The following is a 13,317-nucleotide window of genomic DNA, read 5'->3' on the forward strand; positions in this document are numbered from 1 at the left end:
GTTTTGACTACCTTACCATAAGAGGGACCGGTTTTTTTCTTAATGGAGAAAAATGCTCAAGAAAAGAGACACAGAAAATGCTCCTTGTTTTGAAAGACTGCTCAATGGAAAAAAAAAAAGAAACAATATCTGCTACCTGAAAAATAAATACAAAGACATCTCTCAGATGCTTGGGAAAAGTACAATGGAGAAGAAAAAGATACGAGGGGGGAAAAAGCCAAGAGGCTCAATGATCAAGCTTGACAGAAAATTAGCATCTGCCTCCTCTGCTCTCAAAGGGTGAGATCCCTTTGCTACAAAATAGCAAGCCTCTGAACCTACCTCTCCCCATGCCCTCTGCCCTGCAGACCCAACAGAGAACAATTTCTTCTCTTACCTTTTCCTCTGTAGCGTTGCCTGCTTTCCCAGGTAGATGAGGCAGTATTAAGTGTGAGTTTCCAACGCTGCAGAAAACCTCGTCTACTTTGTTTGACAGGGAGACTACTTAGCAGTGCTCTGTCTTCAGAACTGCGGTTCTTCTAAACCCTTGCAGCCTTTCCAACTGATGACAGACCATACAGCCGCAGCAGAAGCAGCAGCAGAAGCAGCAGCAGAGAGCCTGTCAAATCGTAGATCGTCCCCTAATGAGAACATGCTCGCTCTCTGTCTCCCCCCGCCCCCCTCCCACACACGCGCAAACACACACACTCACAATGGCAAATGCCAGTCAGTCCTCACTGATTCATAATCTTCTCCCCTTGAAGGATTTACTTTTAAATGTGCTAGTGATACAGTTCTAATCTGGAAGGCTGAAATCACCAGCAAGGGGTCCAGAGGCAGCTGGTCTTATAGTTGTTTATAGTCTAAGTTCTACAGCAACTCCAGTACCCGAGGCAGCCCTGAAATATATTTACACTCCCTGTTTGATAGGACTTGGGGGCGGCAGATCCTTCTCAGTCCAGACACAGCCCTTGAAGCTTGAGATATGTGACTGAGCTGAAATCAACTTCTTTCCCTACTAGGGAAACCCTTAGACTATTTCTCCAGTGAACCAGTGAAATTGACTCCCTCCTCTCATATTATATGAATGGAAAATGAGTTGAAATGGATTTTAAACCATTTCAGCTGCAATCTTCTGAGGCTTATGAAGATTATTTTTTAAAAACCTGTTGGAGCTAAGAACATCAATTTAAACCCACATATGATCTGTGGACTTTGTTTTTCGCCTCTGGCTCTGCGTCACTTACTAGGATCTGTCTAACTGCTCTGGACGCCTCTCCCCTCTTCACCCACCCTGTGGACTGCCAACCAACATGTAGCACCCAGCAATGTTTTGTGTCAATTTACCTCTAGGTGGAAATCTAAACCAGGGCCACTCTGGTAACCGCCTCTGAAACAAAACTTTATAAACGATCTTTTTTAGGAAAGTGTACTTCGGCTTGATTTTTATTTCTCTGAAGTAGCCCATGGGCAAATCTTTATACTTTTTAATGGGATCTCAGAAAATATGTCTTTCTTCTCCAGGCACCAACTGAATACACCAAATGTTAATGTCTGTCTGCTTTATTTCAGACTGACAACGAATAACAGCCCTTAACTTAATGCCCTATAGAGTGAACAGGTTGATTCTCTACTCTAAGAAGTTTAGATGTTCTTTTTTCTAGAAGATGTCAATGGAAGAATAGATTCGGTGTAGACAGGACCATGAAGGAATCAGAGTCACATTCAAGGCTAGGTAACAATGGGATGAAGGCGAAGCTTGGATCGTATTGAGTGAATTCCACCCTCTGAACCATCGAGGGCTCCTTGAGTATCTACTTCTCCTTCTAAATCAACCCGAGTTACAAATTAATGACCCATGACTCAGATTCAGGCTTCAGAAATGTATTGTTTGGCCTGCACAATGTAGGCTCAAAGGTAAATTATCGTCTGTCTACCTTTCAATATTGAGAGATTGTATAGTAAATCTGGATTTCTGCCTCTCATAAACATGGAAAGATCTGGCAACCAAGAGTCCATATTCCTGCTAGAAATAATCATCTGAAGCTGAGTAGTGGTTGTGAGTAGCAGTCTGTGGGGGGACAGGATGTGTCCTCTCCTCTTTTCCTCCCTCTTTTCTGTCACACAGGCCAGCTTCACTCAGTAATCCTGCACACCTGGCCTCTGTGAGTCTTGACTCTTGTATCACATGCAGTTCCTGAGAGAGACAGTGGAGGGTACCAGCCAAATACAAACTCTTTTACCCTGAATAGGATTTCTGCCCACCTTCTAGTTTGTTCCCTCAACTGGTTTAGCAGATTGGGTGCCAGCTTTACTCCTCTCCCTGCCCTAGAGGACAGAGATTACTCTGAACACCTTGTTTCTGGTGGAGTCCTCTGCATTTTGGAATGAAAAGTGCTTTCTAAGGTGAAAGCATTGCCTCCCTACCCCATCCCAACCCCACCACCTCCAATCTGAAAGGCCTCTTCAAAAGTCACACTTCATAAAGCACATCTTCCCCTCTCATTATCCCCAGGATTGTAGTCAGCTTTCAGGCCTTCTGAAGAGACCTTATTTTAAGTCTTGGGTAGTAAACATGAGGGGAGAGAACGTCTACAGTGCTACCTGCCCTGGCAATTCCACCTCCCCCCAAATCTTAGCACATTCTTCAGCATTTCTATGTAAGGACACCATTCTGAGTCTTCAGTTTCGTTGCCTTGGGGCTGGGAAACCATTTCTCCAGGCTTCTTCTCCCCTCCCCTGCCCCCCTTAGGAACAGGATTGGCCTCAGCTTCTGGGCCTATCTGCCGCCTTCCTTCTATTTCCTATTAGCTCTTCTGCTTTCCTTTGAGCTCTGTTGGGCTTAGGGAATCTTAGTTTTTATTTCCCAGCTCTTCATTTTTTTCTTGTGATTTTTTTTTTTTTTTCTTTTGCTTCTGAGAGAGCATTTGCCTTTTTTCCCCTTTCTTCCTCTCCCAACATAACAATCGTGGCAACAGAATGTGACTGCTGATTTACCGCTGCAGACTGCTGCAGTCTTCATTCTTTTAGCACTTAATTGTTAAGCTCTCACTATGTACCAGGCATCTAGTATATAACATTTTGTTTTTACCTTCAGATAGGTCACGGTGTATTGGGAGAAGCAGACTTATGAACAGTTACAAATATGCATAGATACGTTGAGAGGGCTTAGGTTGTGAAGGGGAAAGCATTTGTGGGCGTAGGCACAACAGACGGAGGGGCCAGTGAGGGCTTCCGCGGCGAGGTCACATCTGAGAACAGTCTTGAAGAAAAGTATAGTTTCTTTTTGAAGGGTGGGATGAGAGAAGATATTCTGACTGGAGGAGATAGAATATATAAGGCCCAGCTGTGTAAAATGGCAAGGATTGTGGGGGTAATTTTCTGGTTCTGCTTTGGCCGTGAGACGTATGAGCTGGTGACCGCGAGGCAGCTTTCAGAGTAATGAGCGCTCCTTTCTGCTCTGACTCACTCCACCCCTGGCTCCTCCTTCCCTCCCCTTTAGCTAGCTCTTTCCTTTCTGGAGAGTACAAACTTCTGCTTTCACCATCCCAGACTTGCCTGTCCCTTATGGTCCTGTCTGTTTTCAAGCTAATTTATGCTCTTTGCAAAATTATATTTTCAAAGTAACTGTGATTTCATAAGGTAGGTTTTTTATTTGTAAAACTCAATCAGATAATATCTAATAAATGCTCCCTAAGTGTAAAGAGCTGCACAGAAATGGACCTAGAGTCTGTCATACAGAGTGAAGTAGGTCAGAAAGAGAAAAACAAATACCGTATGCTAACACATATATATGGGATCTAAGAAAAAAAAATGTCATGAAGAACCTAGGGGTAAGACAGGAATAAAGACACAGACCTACTAGAGAATGGACTTGAGGATATGGGGAGGGGGCAGGGTAAGCAGTGACAAAGCGAGAGAGAGGCATGGACTTATATACACTACCAAATGTAAGGTAGATAGCTAGTGGGAAGCAGCCGCATAGCACAGGGAGATCAGCTTGGTGCTTTGTGACCGCCTGGAGGGGTGGGATAGGGAGGGTGGGAGGGAGACGCAAGAGGGAGGGGAAATGGGGATATATGTATATGTGTAGCTGATTCACTTTGTTATAAAGCAGAAACTAACACACCATTGTAAAGCAATTATATCCCAATAAAGATGTTAAAAAAAAAAAAAAGAAATAGTGTACAACTAGATTACACTTTACATTTTGGGTTGAGATTTTTTTTTCTCACAATAATATCTTAAATTCTAACCAACTGTGACTTCTATATCTTTTGAGTAATTCTGACTAGAGAGAAATGCATCCTTTGAAAATAGTTCAGTGGCGTCTGTTTTGAAAAAAGGTTGCTAAGTCATGGTTACAGCATGTAGATGGTGCACGAACTTCTCACTGCCCACTTTCAGTTTTGCTCCATTTCCTCTGCCCTTTAGCCAGGCCTTCTCAGTCGTGTGCCACTTGGCTAGCATCAATAAGAATGAGCACCACACTAACAGGCTCCTTTGTAAGAACGCCCTTGGACTCCAAGCTGGGACTCTTTTTTTTTTTTTTGGCCTGGCCTCAGACTTGACCCTCAAGCTTCAGGAAAGATTTAGCACTTCTGCTTCCCACTCTTGGCATTCCCACCCAGAGAGCTTGCTCTTGGTATCTGGCTTTCCCTTTCTTAGTTACCCCAGGAAATCATCTGCTTGGCCAAGTCTCTGTCCCTGAGACACAGTGGCTGACATGATTTTACACAAGAGGAATTCTACAAGAATTCTACATAAGAGGAATTCAGGAAAGCCCTACCCTGGTCTCTGAAGGTGATCTTAGCTGTCTAGGTAGTAGCTGGCTATCAGCTGGTTGTCATGAACCCTTTAGTAGAAAGATGATTATTTATGCTATCAGCATTTCTCAAACGTTAGCGTGCATCTGGATCTCCAGGAGAGCTTGTTAAAACCGTCCCCAAATTACTGTTTCAGTAGCTCTAGGGTGGGACCTGAGTATACGCATTTCTCATAAACTCCAGGTGATGCTGACGCTGCTTGTCTGTGGACCACACTTCGAATAACCTTGTACTATATGATCTAGCTCAGCGGTTCTGGTGTGGGAGGTGGGAGCAATGATGAATCAGAATCACCTAGAGAAAGTTTTAAAAATTTACATATCAGCTTAGCCCTCCTAAGTATTTTGGGTTTTGGTATATGTCCTCAGATTGGACTAGGACCTGAGAAAGAGAGTGGGGCTCTGGACAAAAGCAATTGACTTGCTCTCCTCGGTATCTATCACTCTTTTTCATCTCTACTATCATACCTGGAGCTTGGCTTGGCAGGTGGGGGATTGCTGCGAAAGAGAATATCTATGGTACTGTGGTCAAGTGGCACTGGGTCAGAGATACTGTAGAGCATCCAGCTAGGTCAGCGGTTTGCAGGACCCAGACCATGGTCAGGAGAGGGCAAAATTTAAGGGGGTGCCCCAAACCTCAGTGATTTATACCATCAATATTTTAATGCAATATTTTTTAAATTAAAGTTTATGCAAAAAAGTCTATGATGAATACAATATCAACTTTTTAAATAAAGACAGTATCAATATTATGAATTTTCCCTTTCCGTCCCTTGTTGAATTTCAGAATCGTCTGGGGAGTTTTAAAAAATATAGATAGTTAGGTCCCTTTACCAGATATTCTTATTTAATTAGTCAGGAAGTGAAGCCTAACCTTTGGTATGTACAGTGATGATTAAGAACCACTGAGCTACACCAACCAATGTTGGTCTCTGGAGGTGAGGGAGTGGTGGTATGTGGGCGTCCAGGCTGCGGGAGGGCCAGGGAGGTGAGTAAACTAGGTGCGGGTAACCCACCCAGATTTGGAAAGATGACAACAGAAAATGTTGGCAACAGAACACTAGCACAGACTCTGGTTCCTGAGAAAAATTATATAACTATACAGGTTTCTAGATTTAGAAGAGCAGAGTAAGGTACAGCCTATCGAGTTGAGATTCTGACACAGAAACCACAGAAGACTGGGTCACTGGAACTGGGATAGAAGGTTTGGGTTCTGGAAGTAGTAAACAAAGTCAACTCAGGATTTGATGCTAAGTCACCTAGATACTGAACTAAGTATCCTTCAAAATTTCCCTGTTCAGGTGTAAGCTTGGTCACAGAGCTTTGAGTAAAAGAAAGCATTTGGCAAACATTATAGAAAAGGTGTCAAAATTCATTTTCGCTGAAATTTAAATGTTAGCTAGAGAAAACTGTTGGCTGTTGATCAATAAAGAAAAATACTTTATGAAATGGGATTATGAAGTTGTGTTTGGGCTTATTGGAAAAGGTACAGAACCTGAAAGATAAATAAGTTGTACAGTAATATTGTATATTTTGGGCAAAAAGTGCCCTTCCTTTCTATTTCTCAACCATATATACTCTTATTTTTCCATTCCCTAGTGTCCACATTTCTGGAGAAAATAAGATCTTAGATTTAAAAATGAAGTACAGTAAAAGTCAACCTAAAAATATTTTAAAATGAGAAAGTAGAAACATATATACATAGCTTCTTACCCTCTGCAGTCTGTAGCATTTGTTATCTGGTTGGGTGAAGCATGTTCAGGAAGTGTTAACACCAGTTACAAAAGTTTCCCCAAAGTGTCATGACCTACACAAAAGATTGAAGAGTAAGAATTTTAATCAAAACTTCTGAGCTCATAAATTAACTATACTTCAATTAAAAATAAATAAATAAATAAATAAAAAGAAAAAACTTCTGAGCTTCTGATTATTTTGATTTATTGCATGTTTTATGGAACACTAAAGTTATTTTTTAAAAATTCATATAATATTAAAAAGTTACTGTAATTTAGTTATTATAAAATTCCATTTTGTAAGCTGAACATGGCTGACTCTGGCTGCTAGGAATTTGAAGTCCGAATTTGTATCCTTACATAAATGGTTGTGTAAGACTTTATCAATAAAATGTTTTTTTTGCTTACTAAGTCTATCAACTTTGTATTTGACCTTCAGTTCCTCCTCTGCTCTTATTTATTATGTCAGACACACAGATGCAGACACATAACACTGCTTCCCAGATATGTATATATCATTTAAAAAATCAATTTTATCGAGGTACAATTTACATAAAATAAATTCACTTTAAATATAGAGTTTTGTGAGTTATAGCAAATACATATAACTTTGTAGCCATGACCACAATTAAGATACAGAAAACTTCCATCGTCCTAAAATGTTTCCTGTGTTCCTTCCCATGCAATTCTGTATTCCTCAAACAATTCTATGTTCAGGTAAATGTTGCTCAGCTTTCTATCTCTAGACTATATTTATCTTTTGAAGAGTTTCAAATAAGTGGAATTATACAGTACACACTCTTATGCACACATAAATCAGCATAATTTTTTTATATTGACCCATTTTGTTGCCTGAATCAGTAGTTTGTTCCCTTTTATTGCTGCACAACATTCCATCGTATGGCTATACGGATATATCATATTTTATCCAATCGCCTGTTGGTGGATATCGCACTTGTTTTCAGGTTTTGGTTAATATGAGTGAAACTTCTATAAATATGCATGCAAATACAATGTCTGTAAAAACATTCTGCCATTTTTCTTAGATAAGAATTACCAAATTCCAAACGTGAAAACTGTTGGGACATAAATTTAGTGTATGCTTACATTTTTAAGAAATCACCAAAATGTTTTCCAAAATGATTGCACCATTTTCATACAAATTTACATAATGTTTTGTTTTCATAGAAACCTACATAATGGCTACATATAAAAAATTCAAAGCAGAAAGTAACTGTATACATTTAGGGTGAAGTCTGCTTTATGTATTTGTTTGTCCCCCAGCATGCAGCAGAGAGAATGCATAGAGTATACAGAAAAGGCAGTTCGTGAACAACATGAATTTGTTGTATGAATGAGTGAATTAATTTTCCCAAATGATTGCCTTAAACTTAATTCATAGAACAGATACGCTGAGTAAATGACATAATATATATCAAGCAGTCAGTCCAGTACTTGGCACATAATTAAAGTTTAGTATATTTATTATTCTATAAACACAATGTGTTCATGGAAAATAAAACTGGTATTATTAAATTTGCTAAAACACCACATACCACCTTTAAAATTTCTAAGTTATAAAATATGTCTTGCTGAATCCAATGGGGTTTTTTAGTGGTTTGGCTAAGATATATCTCTGTGGAGATCCTAGTGCCGTATCTCTCTTATTCTTCTAAAACCCAGTAAATGTGAATTATAACATTAAATGTTTTCATGCCTCCATAATTGTTTATTAATTAATTAACAAAATACAAGCATTTGTTCATTCACCATAATTATGTTCATAATGAATGAGGGAATTTGTAGAATTGAAATTCTTACTGACGCCTTCGAAATTACAATTGTGATAGGAAACGTTGAAAAAAATGGCGTGTTTTAGTTGTCAGGAATTGTTGGCTTACATAGTATGCTAAGACAGAAAGGAGAGCACAGAATACTGAAACTGTACATATTTAAAAAAAAAAGAAAAAGGAAAATGAAGACAGTAAGTAGTTAAGAATAAAATCCGGTCACTTAATTATTAGATTGTAGTGGCAGCTGATTATTTGGTGTTACTGATGAAATCATCCAAGCACTGATGTGCAGAAGGGATGCATCTCCCTGAGGAAATGTTTTCGGATCCCCGCACAGGTGGCCCAAACCCTTGGAGAAGGTGGGTGGGGCCTGTTGGGAGTGACGGTGATAGGCAACAGGGGTTTGTTTGAAGGAGATAAGATCTGCCCAAATCAAAAGTACAGCATCTTAGAGAATCAAAGCCCACCTCAATACCGAAAATTATTTTTTTAAAAATAAAAAGAGGCATTAATGTGGAACAAATTTTCAGTTTGTGACATCGTCATAGTAATTTCCTCTAAGGTGAGATACTTCTGTAGTATTTTGTTACAATGTTTCTTAAACTTTCAGTCTTCTGGGAAATACTTTTCCAAGAAGAATGGCAAGAAAGAAGTGTGGTGAATGAATTAAGGGACAACATTGCAGAGTGATTTCTCACCTTCAGTGTGGAGGTTCATTTGTCAGTCCACCTGCTCATACATTCACACTTGTTAAATGCTGCCTTATTGAGTGCCAGTTATTTGACAGGCTCTCTGCCAGACTCTATAGATAGAAATGTGAATATGAAAAGCACAGAGGAGTTCCCAGCCTGGCAGGGGTGACTTATACAAACTGCCAATTATAATGCAGTGTGTTAGCTGCTATAATTGAGGTATGTACATATTTTTAAAGCTGTAAGGTGTTAGGAGTGACTAATTCTATGTGAAATGGTATGGAGTAAATTCACAAGACCAAGGAGAAGGACTCCTTGGTCCAGGAGAGAAAAAAAGCAATAAAGAGTTGGACAAATGGCCCCTGACCAATCAGCTGGGGTGTAGGGAAGCTACCATGCATAGAAAATTCTCAGTGGACAGCAGTAGGTGCCACGTTCTCCCTGAGGATGTCCCATGGTGAACGCTACTCTATCACACGTGCAGTGCCTGACTCCTCCACCCTTGGACAAACATAGAGCCCAATGCAAAGGCATATACAAAGCCCATGGTTCTTGACAGACTGACTGGGTCTTTCATCCCGGTTCACTTACTGTCTGTGTGACTTTGGTGAGTCATTTAACTTTTCTGCACGTTAATATCTTCATTTGTAAAGTAAGGATAATAATAGTAGCTATCTTATAGGGTTGTGTGTGGGGTTTTTTTAGGATTAAATGAAGTAACACGAGTTAAAATTATTAGAACTATGCCCACACAAGACTGTACTGAGTAAATGTTAATGGCTACTATATTTAGAGGAGAAGAAAAAGACTGTTTTCTAAATCTGCTGATTTAAAAAAAAATAAATGTATTTATTTATTTTGGCTGCGTTGGGTCTTTGTTGCTGTGCGCAGGCTTTCTCTAGTCGAGGTGAGCGGGGGTTACTCTTTGTTGCGGTGCGCGGGCTTCTCACGTCGGAGGCTTCTCTTGTTGCAGAGCACAGGCTCTAGGCACGTGGGCTTCAGTAGTTGCGGCACATGGGCTCAGTAGTTGTGGCTTGCGGGATCTAGAGCGCAGGCTCAGTAGTTGTGGCTCATGGGCTTAGTTGCTCCACAGTATGTGGGATCTTCCCACGCCAGGGCTCGAACCCGCGACCCCTGCATTGGCAGGCGGATTCTTAACCACTGCACCACCAGGGAAGCCCAAATCTGCTGATTTTTGAGGCATGGTCCTCTGAAGTTGTACCCAGCTAAATTCTTGTTGATTTCAAGAAGTGGCAGGGCTGTCTACAGAAGCTGGATGCTCATCTGTATTACAAAGAAATGACAAACCAAAGACAGGATTCGAATCTATTTAATGATGAAAGGAGTGGAGAGCGTAGCTCCTTTTTTGCTGAACAAATTCTTTTTTGTTTTTTTCAAGAGACAGTGATATTTTATTTTATTTATTTTTTGCATCTCTATTTATTTATTTATTTATATTTAACATCTTTATTGGAGTGTAATTGCTTTACAATGGTGTGTTAGTTTCTGCTTTATAACAAAGTGAATCAGCTACACATATACATATATCTCCATATCTCCTCCCTCTTGCATCTCCCTCCCACCCTCCCTATCCCACCCCTCTAGGTGGTCACAAAGCACCAAGCTGATCTCCCTGTGCTAAGCGGCTGCTTCCCACTAGCTATCTATTTTCCACTTGGTAGTGTATATATGTCCATGCCACTCTCTCACTTCGTCCCAGCTTACCCTTCCCCCTCCCCGTGTCCTCAAGTCCATTCTCTACGTCTGCATCTTTATTCTTGCTCTGCCCCTAGGTTCTTCAGAACCATTTTTTTTAGATTCCATATATATGCATTAGCATACGGTATTTGCTTTTCTCTTTCTGACTTACTTCACTCTGTATGACAGTCTCTAGGTCCATTCATCTCACTACAAATAACTCAATTTCATTTCTTTTTATTGCTGAGTAACATTCCGTTGTATATATGTGCCACATCTTCTTTATCCATTCATCTGTCAATGGACACTTAGGTTGCTTCCATGTCCTGGTTATTGTAAACAGAGCTGCAATGAACATTGTGGTACATGACTCTTTCTGAATTATGGTTTTCTCAGGGTATATGCCCAGTAGTGGCATTGCTGGGTCGTATGGTAGTTCTATTTGTAGTTTTTTAAGGAATCTCCATACTGTTCTCCATAGTGGCTGTATCAATTTACATTCCCACCAACACTGCAAGAGGGTTCCCTTTTCTCCACACCCTCTCCAGCATTTATTGTTTGTAGGTATTTTGATGATGGCCATTCTGACTGGTGTGAGGTGGTACCTCATTGTGGTTTTGATTTGCATTCCTCTAATGATTAGTGATGTTGAGCTTCCTTTCATGTGTTTGTTGGCAATCTGTATATCTTCTTTGGAGAAATGTCTATTTAGGTCTTTTGCCCATTTTGGGATTGGGTTGTGTGTATTTTTGATGTTGAGCTGCATGAGCTGCTTGTAAATTTTGGAGATTAATCCTTTGTCAGTTGCTTCATTTGCAAATATTTTCTTCCATTCTGAGGGTGTCTTTTCATCTTGTTTATGGTTTCCTTTGCTGTGCAAAAGCTTTTAAGTTTCATTAGGTCCCATTTGTTTATTTTTGTTTTTATTTCCATTTCTCTAGGAGGTGGGTCAAAAAGGATCTTGCTGTGATTTATGTCATAGAGTGTTCTGCCTATGTTTTCCTCTAAGAGTTTTATAGTGTCTGGCCTTACATTTAGGTCTTTAATCTATTTTGAGTTTATTTTTGTGTATGGTGTTAGGGAGTGTTCTAATTTCATTCTTTTACATGTACCTGTCCAGTTTCCCCAGCACCACTTACTGAAGAGGCTGTCTTTTTTCCATTGTATATTCTTGCCTCCTTTATCAAAAATAAGGTGACCGTATGTGTGTGGGTTTATCTCTGGGCTTTCTATCCTGCTGAAAAAATTCTCGAAGTAAGTCAGAGAGACTAGGATGCCCATTCTTATGACTCCATCTGACTGAGGCTTTATAGTCCCTCTGCCTGTTCTAAAGGGATTCTCCCAAATGACTGATGTTTACCAAGCTCTATCAAATGAGTATTTAAAAAGAGTATGAAATTGCTAAGCATTGTTATCCTCAAACTGCAAGCTGAGATACAATACTGAGTTGTGAAATCAATTTAAAATTTCAGGACAAATTTTTTTTAGATTGCAAATAATATGGGTATTATTTCATAAACTTCTAGTTTCACTTAATTTATATAAGCAATAATATGATGGCAGACGCTGTTCTAAGAACTTTAATGTATAGTAACTCAGTTAATTCTTATAACAATCCTAGGAGATAAAGCTCATTTCCAACTCCATTTTGCAGGTGAGAAAACCAAGGGGTTAAACAACTTCTCAAGGACAGAGAGTTGATATATTCCAGAGCCAGGGTGCAGACCTGGAAGTCTGGCTCTAGATGGTATGAGGTACCTGGTGATAGTATACATCTTACCATGGGTATGGGTCAAATGGTTTTGAAAGCCACTGTGATGCAGAGAAGATAGGCAGCCCGCACCATACCAGCATCCCTGGGCGAATGCACTAGCTCTGTAGAATTTCCAACCTCTTGGCAATCACAGCCAGTGTTAATATTCAGGTTACTTCTGAATCTTAGCCAAATGATTTAATCAATTTAAGAATGAAAGAGGAAGGTAAGTGTATGCAAAAGAGTAAGATGTCCAAGTCGTCAAGGGCATGCTTTTAGGGAGAGAAAATGGTGAACTGCTAAGATGTGCAGATTACAAAAAATTCAGTTAATATCCCACACAAAACATTATTTCAGAAAATAAATGTTAACTGTGCACCTTCTTATTCTAAGGATTGTGGGAAGCAAAGATAAGCAGAACAGGGTCCAATGGGCGAGACAAGCAAGCACAAAATCTGAGTTATACTATGACTTGTAAGTTCAACAATAGAAATGAGAAGAAATGCAGTGAGCTTCTCAGCTGTACATAAGAGTGGCCACCAACTTGGCCTGGAGGATGAAAAAAGCTCATGGAGAAGCCAGTCCTGGACCTGAATCTTGAGAGTAGAAGGAGGAGGGAGGATTTCAGGCTGAGGGAAGAATGTGTGTAATAAACTGAAAGGGTGGGAAGGTGGAGCATGTTTCTAGAACTCTGGGTTGTCCCAACTTACTCACTACCATGTTCCCTAGTAATGAGAATGTCTTTGGGAATAAACATTCTATTTTTTTCTACAACATCCTAATATTTGAAGACGCACTGAACCTTGCCAAAATAGCTGTATTCTCCTAGGCTCTATTGCGTGTG

At 40.0% G+C, this 13,317-nt stretch overlaps 1 protein-coding gene across 4 annotated transcripts in view; it reads right to left on the reverse strand.

Moving 5' to 3' along the window:
* EMC2 (ER membrane protein complex subunit 2) overlaps positions 1–13,317 on the reverse strand; it is a 617,592-nt gene that overhangs the window by 41,264 nt on the left and 563,011 nt on the right. For all 4 annotated transcript variants that reach the window (XR_013824672.1, XR_013824673.1, XR_013824674.1 and 1 more), the window contains 2 exons: positions 6,518–6,611; positions 377–598 (listed from right to left, as the gene is read on the reverse strand). The gene's annotated coding sequence lies outside the window, so the exon portion shown is untranslated. The remainder of the gene's footprint in view (positions 1–376; positions 599–6,517; positions 6,612–13,317) is intronic.

Source organism: Stenella coeruleoalba, assembly GCF_951394435.1.
Source record: "Stenella coeruleoalba genome assembly, chromosome: 17".
Taxonomy (NCBI): Eukaryota; Metazoa; Chordata; class Mammalia; order Artiodactyla; family Delphinidae; genus Stenella; species Stenella coeruleoalba.